A 16,890-nucleotide genomic window follows, 5' to 3' on the forward strand; every position below is an offset into this window, starting at 1 on the left:
GGTCATTTCCAGAGAGAGTAAATGATATTGCAAATGGGAATGGGATTTGGCTTACCAATCTGAACTCATGTAGAAGTGATTGTGGTGATCACACACAAAATGGGATAGAATTCATTAGACAGTCTTTCTATACAGTCTGTGGTTGTATATAAAAGTGTGACTTGGCTCTGTTTATGGAAAAAAAGAGAGATTTATGTGTTTATGTAGCTGACAGAATCCAATGATGTGCCAATTTCTTTTCTTCTTCATCGTTTCAATTGCCACAAGTGCAGTTTCTTTTTAATTCCATAGGATAGCTTGAAAATGGGGGTAATATACCCAAGGTAACACGAGTACCATTATTTTAATTATGTTTAACTACAAACGAGTGCAATCATGCTCTAATGGGAAGCATTCAAGTATCTCCTCAATAAGAGATTTAGAGACAGTAGATGTGATCATAGTCTTCTGTGGAGTGAAGCGTTCCACCACTGAACATAAGCAAAACTGCAAAAAAGCCCAGTCCCCTTTCAATTAAATAGTCAATGAATATGTTAACTTATAAAAATCATTTATTTACCACAGAGTTGATTGCACCTGAAGAGAATTTCCACAATTCAACCAATGCTGTCTTACTTTTTAAGCTTTTCCTCAAAACGTCAATAACACTATTAGAATAATGCAACTTTAAATTGTAGTTTCTTATTGCCACAGAACTCTAATGCAGCTCTTAAAGGGATTTAATGGGGTATTGTGTTAAACAGCTAATGAAACGAGTGAAAATGACTCTATACATTGCATACATATGCATGAGAAGCGTATTCCCTCACACTCGATGCCTTAGCACAGAATTTCCTGAGTACACAATTCATTCTTAAAACAAGTGTGGAACTTAACTTTAAAAGGCTTCCTAGATTGCCCCAAGAATCTCACCCAGAATCATACCTTTGGCGAATTAAACAATTGATAGCTTTTTATGCTATGTGTGGGTTTTTGTTTGGTTTGGTTACTATGTTATGTATTTCTGTGTTTTTATATTGTAAACTGCCCTGTGATCCTTGGCTGAAGGACGGTATAGAAACGTAATAAGTAAAAGCTAAATAAAACCTCATAATATGTGCCATTCATTCCAATATAACACTTCAAACTAAGCATAGTATTTGATATTCTGTCTACTTATGTTTCTGGCCCCACGCAGCACTGGTATATGATGCCCCCTAAAATGGTTGCCCAGAAGGAAACATGGCCCTCAGGCTTAAAAGGGCTCCCCATCCCTGTTTTACATTGCCTTGGTAAGTTTGTAAGTGAATATGATCTTATGCAGTTGCCTTAACTCACATTCTCCCTTCACCATTTAATATGCCTGTGTGCTTGGAGACAAGCACAAATTTCACCTACTCCCTGTGTGAAACCCTGATAAGGTATGGGTCTCTTCAGAGTAGTGTCACTGATTTGGAAACATGGGCTTGTGGAAGAGCTGAGGGGATAGGTGACAGTCAAGACCTTATCAGGATTACACAGCAACCTCCTGAAATACGTTCAGCTCAACTCCAGCTGCCATAAAATACTCAACCTACATTTTGACATGCAGTATAGGTTATTCATTGTGGCCCTCAATAATGGAATCATATGAAACTTGTAATGCTAGAGAAGACATAAGAAACACTGATTCTGTGCAATTTTGTGAGAGGGTTTTTGTTCACGCTTCTTCATCCAGAAAGCCTTCTAAAACCCACCCCCTCCCTTTCCAGTATCAGGAGATTGAGAAATGAGGGGGGAAAAATATTTCAGTGCTTGCTAACCATGACTGCCAATCATTGTAATGTGTTGTTGTCTTGTGATTGGCACCCCACTACTTCCTCCCTTACTTGAAAAGGATTTTGGCTGCCTCATTCCTGAGGGCACCACAGGGTCACTTTAAGAGTCAGGCACATGATAGCTATAGCGTCAGAATTCCTATACTTGGAGAAAAGCAACAACACCAAGCCTTTTCAGATAAATGAAGCAGTTGCCTATTATGAAGATGTCAGTTTCCACAAGATTAGCACACCACCCCCACACAAACTTTTTCTGTTTCAAACACTCCCAAAAGCATTGGGGGAACCTACTAACATTTTACAGACCTTGGGAATTCATTTTGTCTTCATATGTTCTTCATTCCCTAGGCATAGCATGGAGCTCTATAAATTAATTGTCTGTTTCTGTAAGCAGCCCCCAGTGCAGATGGAGGTTTGATTAGCATGTGTGTATCCTGCTGACGTCTGTCCGCTGCCCCAGCCACTTTGACAAACCCAGCCACTGAGTGGCATAGGCTTCACCATCATTAACATTCTTTAGCTCTCCAGGAAATATACATGAAAGGCTAGCGTTTCCATTAGGCGAGGCAATGCTTGCAGGAAATAAAGACTGACATATTCTCACTGGTAACTGAAGCAATCCAATGTCCTCCAAACAGAAAGTCATTTAATGAGGGAAGGCATGACCTGGCTTTAGACAGCTAATGACTGCTCTGTGTACAGAATATCTCCCAATGGAGCAAAAGTTTATTGGTATGAAAAAACAATCCTCCAGGTTGTGTGTATATGTTGTTTTTTAAGGGTTATTTTGGGGCTTCTCATAATCATGCTTTCATACTTCAGAACCAGAATGTTTGTAAAAGTAATTGAAAAAATGGCTGCCCACAAAGTGTTATTATTTTACAAAAACACAAAAGCATTAAAAAATAAACAAGCCCAGCGCAATAGTCTTGTACATTGCTCACATTTTAACTTCAATATTGTGTGCTAATATATTGTTGTTTCTCTACCAGATTTGAAAAATGACAATTATTTGTACTCCTGACAACCCTTTGTTCCTTCTTTCCTTCCTCTCCTCCCCAAATGGCCTGAGTATGTTAGTAATTGTTTTGATTGTTAGTGCTCTTATTGTTTAATTGCCATTTGTTGTGTTTTAAGTTATTGAGCAGTAGAAAGATATACGTGTTTAAATAAATGTTTGTGGGTATCTATCTAGCTACTGCCTGAAACCTACTCTACACCAACTGAAAGCAGTTCTGGATTTCAGTCTTTCTCAGCCTTACTTGGAGATGTTGGGGATTGAAACTAGAACATCTTGTGTGCAAAACGTGTCCTTTAAATGTTATTACCTCAAATGCTTTCGAAGAAACAAAGTCATATTTGGAAGCGCTCTTGTGTGAACTGATGGAGTCTTAAGCCATATTTGGATATTTCCCTTCACATAATTACAGTGCTATGATGTGTGTGTGTGTGTGTGTGTGTGTGTGTGTGTGTGTGTGTGTAGGCATGTTTCCTGGCCCCACAGGGGTGGCATGTCCCATGTCACCAGCTGAGGCAAAATGGGCATGTACTACTTCCTACCCTCCTGCTACGCTGAGGCCCCCACTTACGCTGCATGCCGGAACACCCCCCTCACCAAACTTGGCAAGAGAGGGAACACTTCACAAGGAGTGAAGAAAACAAGCAGCAACACTGTGTTGCTGGAATGCCCCATGGCAAGAAGGGGCTTTCTGCTGGCAGCAGAAGCAGTGGGGCAGGTGGGATGTGGCCTCTTGTTCTCCCACTGCCTGAGGCAGCTGCTTCACCTTGCCTCATGGGCCAGCTCTGTGCCCTCACCTCCTCTGCCACATGCTTGTTGGCCAGTCCATGAGCCTCTCACGTGTGATGGGGATGCCGTAATAGGGCTTTACTCCTGAGTAAATTTGCATGGGCGGGGGGGATGAGATAGAAAATAGCATAGGGTTCCTGCATCTGTAATAGTTGTGTAGAAGGGGGAAGTTGAATGCGTGTAGCTTGCCATGTTGGCTATACCAGCTAAAATTCTGTCTTCTACAAAAATATTAAATTTAGTGCCTGCTCTCTTTTACATCTGGCCACTCTAATACATGGGGAGATAGTAACATATATCCTGGTCCTTGGGATGTAACATCTCCCGTTTGTATTCTGTTTGACTACACTATTCATGTTAAATAAATGCAGTATGCTAGTAGAAGCAATGATGGGTTTGCCAAGTACTGCTCAAGTGTTGCAGGTTTAACATTTTTTGGGTTGTTTTTTTTTTTGGGGGGGGGTAACTTGAAGTCTACAACTACCTGCAGTCAGCTTGAATTTGTCCCATCTTACATGTAACTGAGAAATCCCTTTGGTTTTCAGTAGAGGACTAGATTTGCTTGGAAGATTTTGACACTTATTTTGGAAAAAAGCTTTACAAGATATAGTTCCAACATGATGTATCTAATTCCTGGTTTGCCAGCTTGCTCCCTTTTGCTAGGTCTTTAATCTGCTCTATGTGAGTGAACTGTGTTTTACAGATCAAGTGAATTAATGCACTAAGTTCTCTGGTGGTGGATTTCAATGCCTTCATGTACAGAGAACTTGCTCGTAAAGTGTGGCACATAAAGGAAATGTATAACAGACCTCCATAAAGTTAAATCTCCTAGTACAAGTAAACTCTTATCAATGGTAAGCTTTAAAGAGCCATCTCCAGAAACTGGACTGGATTGAAACTTCAGAATAACTCTTATGTTCTAAGATTTACAGTCCATTAGGAGATCTATTTAATATTTCCTTTCCTTGGCGCCTAATGGCCCTTTAAGAAAATGTGAATGCCTATTAACCACAAAAGTGACTCATAGCACTTTAAAAAGTGGATTATTGCATGCAGTGGGACAAGGACAACTCCTGATTCTGCTTCTCTGTTATAATACCCCTTTGAAGTAGTGTTCTAGCGATTTGTATGTTCACAAAGGAAACGATCGTTGACATCTTGTTTGAGATAGACATAGCTGTTTAGGGTATGGTTGGGGAAACTTTGGCCTTCATTTTGTTTGTTTGTGCAGCTTTAAGCAAAACAAGTACATTAGCGATCTGGCCCACTATCTTGCATCTTCCATCCACAGTCATTGTGGGGCAAGGAAATGGTGGAGAATATTCAGGTAAAACTCTGCAAAGTGATCTTCTTGGGGGGGGGGGAGAAAAAGGAAAGGTCAGACATTTTCTCTGAGGAGTATCATCCTGGAAATGTTGACTCGGCTTTAGTAGTACCATAGAGGAGAGCACAGCAGATCCTGGTTCACAGGTGTGCTTCTTAGGTTGCAGTGCATTACAGTCGGTTTTCTGGCAGTCTCAGCTAGCAAAAAAGAGCATCAATGGGGGAGTCCTCTGCTTCTCTGCCAGTTGAATGCCCTGAAACTGGCTTGTAGGGATGGCTTGTAGGGATGGGGCCTCAAAAACCCCAGGCCTCTCTGCTGTGCCAGCCCTGGAAATGATGCACCCCTTCTGGGGCTATGCATGTGATGGTCGTTCTGTCACTCCAGTTTTCCACAAATGCTGTTAGCCTGCCAAGCTATGCACAACTTCACGTGGGTAAGGTGCAGCGATTACAGTGAGACTTGCATTTGAGTTAGCATGCAGTGAAATTGGGCTGTCTTGTCACTACACTGCATTGGCTTCTTAGTGGCCCAGCACAATCATAAAACCAACTTCTGTCAGTAATGGGGCCATTGCACTGTTTGACTTTTTCACCATCACTTTCAATTTTTTTACAGCTGCAATGAGGCCTGTAAAGAAGGAAAACTGAGCTTTAACAACAACTTGGATGAATCATTATGTAGCAATAACTTGTAACACTCCTATTATGGCTTTTTTCATTTGCCGGGTAAAATATTGTTGCCGAAAACCCGATTTCCAAATGCATACACTTCCATTATTAACACATTGGTTTGTTTCAAACAACTTACCTATTAAAAATACCATTTTGCAAGATCAGACTTTGGCAGAAGTTTTGAACCCCCAAATTTGAACTGAGACAAATAAAACGAGCCTTCTCATTTGTTTGCTTGTGTCTGTGACTATGTATATTGTGTTTTTGTTGGATCTAAGTGATGTTAGATTAAGGCTTTCAACATTGGCTGAAATTCCAGCTAACTGTAATACCCAGACTGAAATTCTTTTTTCTAAGAACTGAGGAAAATAACTCAAGTGGTTGCCACCCTTCTTTCATAAGTGAGTTCTGACTAACTCTTGTCTATCTGTATTTGTGAATCCCTGAACACATAATGAAGCTATTTCATTAAAATGCATCATTTGAGACTAAAGAGATGTCTGAATCTCTTTGAAAAATGTCTCTTTTGAACATTAAGAGGACAACAGGAAGAAATCCTTCAATATTTCAATAGAAAGAAGATGCTTGAGCCTGAAGGATCAATGTTATACAAAGGTTGGATGCAAGGTATTTTTTTCCAAGTTCATTAGTGACTTGGAAAGATGATATTGTTATAGACACATCTGAAGTTGTTAAGAAATGGCTTGCATTTATGTATGGTTTGTAAGAAGAATAGGAATACATGGATGTGTTTACTTTGTGCACTCCGTAAATAACAAAAAGGAAAGTAAAAGAAGCTCAGCTGGTGGTAGTTGCTTTGACCTGTTTTTGAAAACATCTGGAGATGCTTCACATTTTCTTCTTTAAAGTATAAGATGAAGGCAGGATCATTGTGATGACTCAAAGAGCTGCCTGCCTTCTCCGGAGTACAAGGAGGAACATGCCTTTTCTTTCTTTTCCTTTCCTTTTTACAAATAGCAACTTGAAAACATTTGTAGCTATTAAATGCTCTGGGAGCATCTGTCTCCATCCAGCCAACAATGATGACTGGGGAAAGTGGTATCTACAGCAGTTTGATATATGCCCTTCCAAACTCTTATTGGCTTGTTAAAAAAATATTCTGTGCTGCGCACTGATATCTCAGGCAGAGGTCACCTAAAATGAACAGTGATGGGCCGTGTGTGTGTGTTCTACTCAAACTTGGATTTTAAGTGGAATACCCTGTATTCTACTCAGACTTGGATTTTAATCTCTTTTTTCTGAATTCCTCATTTATTTATTTTTGAATGATAAATATACTCTCCCCACTCTCTTTTAATGCATTTCTGCTTATATTTAGACTATTAAACCTTGGAATGTCCCCTCTTTTCTCTTTCTTTCTTAGGGGCTGGATTTGGCCAATTACAAGTTGCTGCTGGGAAGCCCGCAAGCAGGACATGAGTGCAATAGGTCAAGCCCCCTGAAAAGTGACTAGAAACTACAATGTAAGTCTTTCATGCTTCCATTAAATTTATGATGGTCACTTGAAATTTCTGTACGTTATGGCAACCTGCGTATTGACTGCAATCTGTATGCAGTCACTTCCAGGGATGGGGTTTAACTTTTTTGCCTGCCATTCAAAACCTACATTTTTGGTCAAGAACAGCATTCTGTTCTCACAGTAGCCAACGGGTTGCTGATGGGAAATCCATTAGCAGGACATGAGTACAATAGGCCCCTTCCTATTCCACAACAACTGGAATTCAGAGGCAGGAAGACATACCCTTCATGATAAGTAGGCTAAGTTATGGGTGTGTGCAACAGACTTAATCTTACATACATCAGATTGCCTGGCTGTAGGCAGGGAAATGACACACATAACAACTTGAAACGGCCAACAAGGTTGTGTGAGTTGGCTGTGGAACAACTGCACAAACACCCAAATGCTTATTTTTTCCAGATATCCTATTTGGGTGGTGTATTGCTAAATTGAGAACAAATTACTTTCTGCTCTGTTTGCTGAGTCCTCTCCATATGCACTTTGTTAGTTGTTTATGTTCTGTGAAAGCTATGAGCCCTTAAAGATGTGAGTGATGTGTTTTACCCTCTAGGTTAGTTCATTGTATATAAGGTGTACCTACTAGAGAAGGGAACCCACGGGAAATCCACTACAGGCATGCATTTTCAAAGTTCTTGCAGATTTTTATGGCTAACCATATTTTGGCTGAATAAATATGCTATATTAGTGATGAGGCTAGAAACTATTCATGAGAAATGGAAGAAAGATTCTTAAAGTTTAAAGATCTTTAATAAAAATCTATTTAATCAAAATACGGAAAAACAACAACACACCAGAGGCAGAGAAACAACAGATAAAACACAACCTTTAAATAAAATGTCAATTATTTAGCATGACAAAATATTTCTGTAATTAAAATGTCTTCAGCAACCAACAGAAGACAGCTTCATATGAATGGAGGCCTACATATGAGAATATGTCTACTGCAAAAATGATGTAGGTGGTGCTCTCTCTCTCTCTCTCTCCCCCCCATAGGAACCTTTCTTCATATTAAACATTGCATATGTTGTGTCTGTACTGGGCTGATCCAATACATTCTGCTCCTTGGAGTGAATACATAATTCAGCCATACTGGCTGTTGAATCTTACTAGTGATGGGACAACATTTGCCAGAGTACATGAGGCCAGCTTAGGGGACACAGGGCATGCTAGCTTAGGAGGTGCTTGGTGAATAGTGGGAGCTATTGGCACCTTCAACATCTGCCATCTGAGGCAGCTGCCTCATTCTGCCTTATGGTAGGGCTGGCCCTGTGGGTGCGTATCTATGTGTTGTGGTTCTTTAGCACCAAGGCTTGTTCCCATGTCCTTCAGCACGACTTGGCTGACCTTGCATGTGAAAAATGCACAGTTGTGGAAGATTACATAAATTGGGTTCATGCGCGTACACGCCTCTGTATTTGTTAAATTTCATTTGTTCATTTCACACATTATTATTATTTTATTATTTGTTAAATTTCTACGCCACCCTTTATCTGAGGATCGCACAGTGGGTTATAATATTAAAACACAAAAATACACAACATATTAACAAACAAAAACAACCCCCACCGAATTTAAAAGGCCATAGATTGTTTAATTAGCCAAAGGCCTGGGAGAAGAGGAATGTTTTTGCCTGGCACATAAAGATGGGTAACGAAGGTGCCAGGTGGACTTCTACAAGTGGGGAGTCACCACAGAAAAGGCCCATTTTCAAGTTGCCACTCTCCTGACCTCTCACAGAGGAGGCACACGAAGAAGGGCCTCTCATGATGGGTCTGGGTAGGTTCATGTCGTGGTTTTCACCCCCACCTCCATACACACAAAGGGAATTACCAGCCGGGTAAGAACTGAATGAAAAATTCACTTTTTTTTTTACAAATGAATTCTAGAAAAGCAATAGAACACAGACTAAGATCAAGACCAAGTATGTTCTGCAAAAGAGAATTTGACTTTGCAGAAAACAAATGGGAAGCCAAAGTTTTTTGTGACTTTGAAGCTTTCTGTCTGCCAGTGGGGTGGTACGGACAGGACTCATTTACAATTCAAATGTGGCTTGGTTAATAAAGGATAATTTGGAGCTGGATGTGCATCAAATATGTCCTCTGGGTTGTAAATATGGGACCACCCAGGCTTCAGCTAATATTAGTGTTTACATAATGTTAGAAGGAAGCTACTCTCCAATTAAAAACCCACTGTCTAACTAGATGCTAACTGGTTATATACCCTGTAGTCTAAATGTTAATAGCTTTGACCTCGTTCAGCTTTATCTTAATCTGCTTGACAGAGCAAGTGAACTCTTGGTTACACTATCCATGACGATTCCTTTTCCTCTCACAGCATTTTTCTAACAGTGACAGAGCCACCTATTGTAGGCTGAATGAAAGCCTGTCCTCCCCCCACTCCCAGTCCCTGCAGCTATAAGGCTAAGTATATGAATGGCAAACCCTTGTGATTGACGCTCTTTCAACAAAAGCAGATCCCGTTGACTGATGATAAGAGGCAAAGTCATACAACAGTGTTTACAGAACAGTGCAGGATAGCAAAAAATGAGTGATAAAAGCACTAATCTTATTGTTTCTCTAGATGAGACAGTGACCTTTTGTATTTGCACTTGCACAAGCCCACACATTGTACTCCCCACCCTCTATCTGAGCTTTTGGCTGCAGAAAAAAATTCCAGATTCTGAATGCAAATGTGAGCCAGTACCTTAAGCCACACAGCTTGACTATACTTTAGTTTTCGGAAAGCAAAATGCTCATTCTTTAGAATTGTTGTACTTCTATTTGCTGTAAATCACCTCTTGCAGAAGATTTACATTAAAAAACAACAAACCCTCTACATGTATAGTTGTAAAAGAGAGCCAGTGTGGTGTAGTGGTTAAGAGCGGTAGACTCCTAATCTGGGGAACCGGGTTCGCGTCTCCGCTCCTCCACATGCAGCTGCTGGGTGACCTTGGGCCAGTCACACTTCCTTGAAGTCTCTCAGCCCCACTCACCTCACAGAGTGTTTGTTGTGGGGGAGGAAGGGAAAGGAGAATGTTAGCCGCTTTGAGACTCCTTAAAGGGAGTGAAAGGCGGGATATCAAATCCAAACTCTTCTTCTTCTTCTTCTTCTAAAAGTAATAAAACATATATATCCCTCCTTTCCATCTTCTGATTCCTAAGTTAGACATAATGCTGGGCAAGGTGAACTGCCATTAAAGAGGCAATAACATTTTCCTATAGGAAACCGGGGGGGGGGGGTTTGCCTTGCATTGAGTTGTCACCTTGGTTATGGGATGCTGCATTCATTTCTGGATTTATAATAAAAAGGATAGGGTTTATATATGTCCCACTCATCCTTCAGAAAGACCAAAGTTTTCATCTAATAAAACCATCTACTCACTGATCAGGCTGAGACCCGACATAATTTCTCACCACCATCAGTTATGTCCACCAATACAGTCTTTTCACTGCATCACATAGGGAGAGCAGTGTGTACAGTGCCTGATAAAGTTCATGGACCGGGTTGGTGCTTCCCTGCCTGCTTGTTTGCTGAGGGTCCTTTTTAATGGTGCTGTCTGTCATGCATTGGGAGAAGATGGGAGAAGATGCATTGGGAGAAAATGGCTAAGTAAAACAGCACCAAGCAAACATTGCTAGTGTTAGCTTAGGAGGATGGAAGTAACTGGGGAGAGGATTCAGGGGTGGCAGTTAACATTATTTCTGCTGCCCCTAGCATTTGCCCTTGAAGTGGCTGCTTTGTTCTTCCTAATGGTAGGGTCAGCCCTGCTCCTGATGCAGATGTGAAACCCCATCCCAATTGCAACATGTACCCAAAGGAACCTAGAAGATCATCACTGTGTACATTCAGAAGTGCTGCAATTGCTCTCCTCACCCAATCCTACTTCCACAGGTGGGTTTCCCTTGCTGGTATAGGGTGACTCTATAGCTCCTTTCAGGGATGTGGGTGGTGCTGTGGGTTAAACCACAGACCCTAGGACTTGCCGATCGGCGATTCAAATCCCCATGACGGGGTGAGCTCCCGTTGCTTGGTCCCTGCTCCTGCCAACCTAGCAGTTCAAAAGCACGTCAAAGTGCAAGTAGATAAATAGGTACCGCTCCGGCGGGAAGGTAAACGGTGTTTCCGTGCGCTGCTCTGGTTCGCCAGAAGTGGCTTAGTCATGCTGTCCACATGACCAGGAAGCTGTACGCCGGCTCCCTTGGCCAATAAAGCGAGATGATCACCGCAACCCCAGAGTTGGTCACGACTGGACCTAATGGTCAGGGGTCCCTTTACCTTTATAGCTCCTTTCATACAGTGTTCACATGTTCATACTACTTATGGAGCAGGTGCAGAATCACAGCTCTGGCATCACTATGCCCTGCTGTCTCGGCCCAACAGCTCCTTGTATGGACCTGAAGGTCCATATGTACAGCTGTATGCCTGTAGATGTTCCACACAACCTGCTACAATTAGGATTCCCAGTTGCATGGTCCACACATGTGCATACAACTGTATGCCTACAGGTTGCTTCTTTCCAGATGTTCAGTGCTATGTGGGGCAGGGCCAGTGAGACATGGCAGTGTCAGGGCAAGGTCAGTGGTATGATACCACTCCATCAACACGTAAGGTGGATGCATGTAAGATAAGGTATGAAGGGGGCTTATATAATTCAGTTGTGTCTCTGGTAGCAAACATACAATATGGTAACTCCGAAATCAGGCTAAAATGACCACATTAATTCTGTATTGTGCCCCTTCACCTTTCGGATCTGTAAACTTTTTTAAAAAAACCCTTGCTTATACTGGTGATTTCCTCACAGCTCGTTGCTCCAAATGTGTCTGAGCATTGAAGGACAATGCCATGCTGGCAGGCAAATGCTTTGGTCTCAAGGAGAAATGAGTTGGCAACACTCATGCGACAAACTCACATGATCTGTGGCAGGGCAATTCAACTTCAATTGCTGAATGAGCAAAGCTGCTTGCCCCTGCTAACTAGAGATAGGAATTAAGCCACAAAACTAATGAACAGTATGGAAACAAGGATACATTGTCCTTCACTGATTTTTTTTTTTGGGGGGGGGAACTAGCATGTATTCACACACTGACGGTCAAAAATGGCCACCACAAACCAGATTTTTTCAGTTACCAAAGGTCTGACTTTTATGAGCTGATTTCATCACTGGAAAAAATCTATCTTCACAGAGCCGTACAATTTTCATTAGTTAGAGATGTCCTATGCATTCCCATGTGTTGGCCATTTTAGCCTGTACAGGGGGGTTGGTTGGGAGGAAAAATCTCCCAAGAGTGAAATGCTACATGAAAGAAAGCTTTCCAGTGGGCAACATCTGAGGGACAGAAACAGATGCTTCCATCTGTGGCCAAGTAGTTTTAAGTGCTTAGAAAGTTTCTGTGTTCTGCCTTGTTCCAATATATTTAAGGGTCTAGTTCAGGGGTAGCCAATGTGCCCCCCCCCAATGTTGCTGGACCAAACTTCCATAGTCTCTTATCAAGTTGAATGAGGCTAACAGAACAATGTCCGAGTACATGGGAATTCCATAAGGAGGTAGGAGCAGACACAGGTCAATCTTTTAAAAATACACTGTGCAAATTAGGCACAATTCAAATGGTGAATTTGATGTGCACACAGTGATGTACCTGTCGGCATGTGTGCAAGCTTTTCACAGAAGATAGAAACGAAGCCCTTGGCTATGTGAAACACAGGATTTCTATGCTGGAACTGCTGAGTCACAGCCATTGTGTCAACTTATGTACTGTAAGTAACCAACTGGCATGAGTCAACTCACATAGAGATTCCTCTAGCAATAAAGTAAGGCTCAGATGCTACATAAAGCAGAGCAAATCCAGCTGGATTTTGGCCTGAAAGACCAAAGAAAATGTAGGTGCATGGAAGTTAAGTTGTAAACAAGCACAATTTGTGACACTGCACAACATTATTGCTGATCTTGGGAGATGTCTGTCAAGGCATCAGCCTTAGCTTGTTGGAAATTGCATTAACTCTGATCTTAAACTGGCAAGTTTTTTAAAATAATAATCCAATAAATGTACATCTCAAGGCAATTCATGTTAAGAAGCAATAAAGTACCAAAATGATCAATAGAACAACAATAAAGCTAATGCATTTCAGCTGACACCTGACGGAATTCTACATGGTGTGTTTAGGACCGATGTGCTACTTTTTCAAGTTAAAGATGATGAGCCTGGTCCTCCATACCTGTAGGGTCCTAGATGGTTCTGGATTACAGGACATGAACGCTTTATGATGAACTGTATTCTGGAGTCCTGTATATGGACCACATAGAGCATCTCACCCACATTTACAGAGAGAGATCAACATTGTCACACAAGCACCTTTACTTGCTTTACTGTGCTTGCTGTGTTCCACTTATTATGCAGTGCTAATTGTAACACAGAACTCTGCCATTTAATCAACATGTCTGGAGTTTTAAGATAATGCTTTAGCGATGGCCAAATGCCTTTCAGAACTTTCTGTGGAATTGGCCGAACACAAAGTCTCTTCCTCCTGCCCATGCTGTGTGCTCCCAATTATCACTTACCAGAACCCACAGAGACTCCAGGAGAAGGTCTTTGTACCATAGTCCTTAGGTGGGTGGCAGTGTCTAAATTCAGTGGGATTGAAGGGGCAGCTATTGTGATGACTAGAGATTGATCCTTCCCTGGGAGTGGGGATGGACACAGGCATAAAAGATCTGGGATTTGGTTCAGGGAGTGTGTTTGAAGTAAACTGCAGCACCATATAGCCAATTATACAGCTTGTTTAAATAGTTATCACCCTCAGTGGATAAGCTCATGCATTGTGTTTGAGGTCCCATTCTCCTGCATGTTTCCTACTCCAGTGAGAAGCAGTATAGACATATACTTACGAAGATCACATAATCTCCTTTGAGTGGCAAGACAGACAGTTCTACCCTTGATTTACTTAGACTGACTAGGTGTATGCTAATTTACACCATCAGAAGTTTAGTTTGCAGTTGTGTGAGTATACACGTGCATTCAAAAGTGTTTTCTTTTTCAGTAACTGAAGGGGGGCCTGAATTTTCATGGGGATGACGGGTAGGATCGTGATACAAATGACACTATTATAAAAAGGGAAAAATATAAGTTTTGCAATCATGACACTTTCATTAGATTTAGCCTACGTTTTAATTAAAGTTAGCAACATTTGCATCCTTCTCATTTTGCACAACTCTGTTAATGAACTTTTAAATGAAGGAAATTCAGTCTTGACTTGTGCGTCTCAAAGTTCCTGTCCATTAATTGATATGCTTGTTTATTTATTTACTTGATCAATCAGATGGTTTTCAGATAATAAAAGTATATTTAGTGCTGAAATAGAATTGTATATGTAGTATTTGAAAGCAGCAAGATATTAACTCTGGCTTCATTCCAGGTAACATGGCACCAAGATTTGGTTGAAAATCAATGTTTTCAACTCTGGCAACACTGCATTAGAATAGGAGTGGGGGATAGGCAAAGAATTCATAAAGGATTTGATGTATTGAGAGTTCCCTTAAACCCACGGATCTTACAGAGATCACTTATGGATACACAGAGAATACGCCCAGATGCTACTGGAATTCAGCTGATTGTGGCCAGAATTCAACCATTCCATTGTGCTAGCAGAAGCCAGTGCAAGGATTCCCGCAAACACAGTGGGACTCCACTCCCATCCTCCCCCATGCACACTGTCCCATCACCAGATCTGCTCTGGAAGGTCGGGAGAACCCCAATTTAGTGGGTGTGCAGGAAGAGGAACAGGAGAGAAGGTTCTGTTGCACAAGCAGAAATCCCCGTACTGATGAAATCTTAGTCTTGGTGCTATGTTGCATGCAACCCTATAAATATTAAGGAACAATTTAGCATCTTGCAGCATCTGGATAACTTGCATTACTGTCTATCAAGTATATTTCTTTTGTAAAGTTTGCTATTTAAATCCCACTCCTGGTATTTTCTGTACTGGGAAGATGTCTTCTGGAATGAGTATGGAGGCGCCTCAAAGGGAAATGAACAGGGATGCATCTTTCTGCTTCCTTTGCAATGTGTGTGTCTGAAGTATAGCCAATGAGAAGTAATTAGAGCTGTAAGCTTTAATCTGTTAATTGGTGCGATTAACTGATTAAAGCTTTAATCACAGATTAGGGGTTCAGCAGGAAGCAGGCAAGCAAAAAGCTCAAATTTTCACACACACCCTTCTTGGGTACTCTCAAGTACATTATTCATATGTTAACTGAGAGTGTGATTGTCATTGCCACCTGTAGCCACCTGTATTCTAAAAGGACTCCTCCAGACTGCTGGCTTTAAGGGGGGAGCATTTTGAAACATTATTAAGGTGCTGGAGGAGACTCTTGAGAGTTCCATGGACTGCAAGAAGATCAAATGGATCCATTCTTAAGGAAATCAGCCCTGAGTGCTCACTGGAAGGACAGATCATGAAGCTGAGGCTCCAGTACTTTGGCCACCTCATGAGAAGAGAAGACTCCCTGGAAAACACCCTGATGTTGGGAAAGATTGAGGGCACAAGGAGAAGGGGACGACAGAGGACGAGATGGTTGGACAGTGTTCTCGAAGCTACAAACATGAGTCTGACCAAACTGCGGGAGACAGTGGAAGACAGGAGTGCCTGGCGTGCTCTGGTCTATGGGGTCACGAAGAGTTGGACACGACTAAATGACTAAACAACAACAAATTTTGAAACATGTCACTGATGCAGTAGTGGATTGTCCACACACCATCCTAATAGTGGTTCCAATGCTTCCCCAGTGCTACCCTGTCACTGCTGTTTGGAGGTGTAGTCTCATGTTATAGTGCAACGAATGCTGGACAACCCCCACCTCCCGGAACATTTGTGGTATGAAATATTACAGGATTTCAGCACGGTGCTCCAGGACATGTACCATTTGGAAACAAAGCATTATGTCCAGCCCAAAACGTTTTGCAGGTACAAACAGTAAACACTATTGTAAGTTGGATTGTGTATAAGCATCCCAATGCCATCATGAACTAAAGACATCTGGGGCGTGGGAGGTCACCCCTGAACCATAATTCCCAGCTTTTTTGTTTGTTTGTTTAGAATAGAGAGCAAGTTCCATCATTTGTAGAACTTGATTTATGAGGCAAAAAGTACAAGCAGTATTCTTTACAATTTTGGTAAAAAACTGGCCTGCTCCTCCTTTTCCATGTTTTACTTTGCTTGTCCTCCTGGAAAACACCCCATGGAAACCCATGATGTGAACACAGATTATTAGGAATGGACACAAGGGAGCAGTCATAACAGTGTTTGAAACTGCCAGGTCAAGTGAGATGGAGGGATGGCATGTGAAATTCTCTTGCCAGTACAACTTTTTCCAGGAACGGTGGTGTAAGGATTTGGATTTGATATCCCGCTTTATCACTACCCGAAGGAGTCTGAAAGCGGCTAACATTCTCCTTTCCCTTCCTCCCCCCCAACAAACACTCTGTGAGGTGAGTGGGGCTGAGAGACTTCAGAGAAGTGTGACTAGCCCAAGGTCACCCAGCAGCTGCATGTGGAGGAGCGGAGAGGCGAACCCAGTTCCCCAGATTACGAGTCCACTGTTCTTAACCACTACACCACACTGGCTCTCATAAATTCTCGTAATTTCCCATAAATTCTCCGTTTTGTATGCGTTTTGAATTTTTTAATACTGCTTGAGTAATGTATTAATTGGGCTGATCTCCCCATTTTTCACTAATATGGAGTTGGATCCAATTGGT

The 16,890-nt window shown here is 41.7% G+C and overlaps 1 long non-coding RNA gene across 4 annotated transcripts in view; it reads left to right on the forward strand.

The window, feature by feature from the left end:
- Positions 1-16,890, forward strand: part of LOC308583036 — a 266,940-nt gene that overhangs the window by 118,601 nt on the left and 131,449 nt on the right. For 3 of the 4 annotated variants that reach the window (XR_014006007.1, XR_014006008.1, XR_014006009.1), the window contains exon 4: positions 6,983-7,082. This is a non-coding gene — a long non-coding RNA (uncharacterized lncRNA). Of the gene's footprint in view, positions 1-6,982; positions 7,083-9,472; positions 9,986-16,890 lie in introns of those variants that run through there. The other variant, XR_014006010.1, reaches the window with a different exon arrangement.

The sequence above is a fragment of the Podarcis bocagei genome (genome assembly GCF_964188305.1).
Source record: "Podarcis bocagei genome assembly, chromosome: 3".
Taxonomy (NCBI): domain Eukaryota; kingdom Metazoa; phylum Chordata; class Lepidosauria; order Squamata; family Lacertidae; genus Podarcis; species Podarcis bocagei.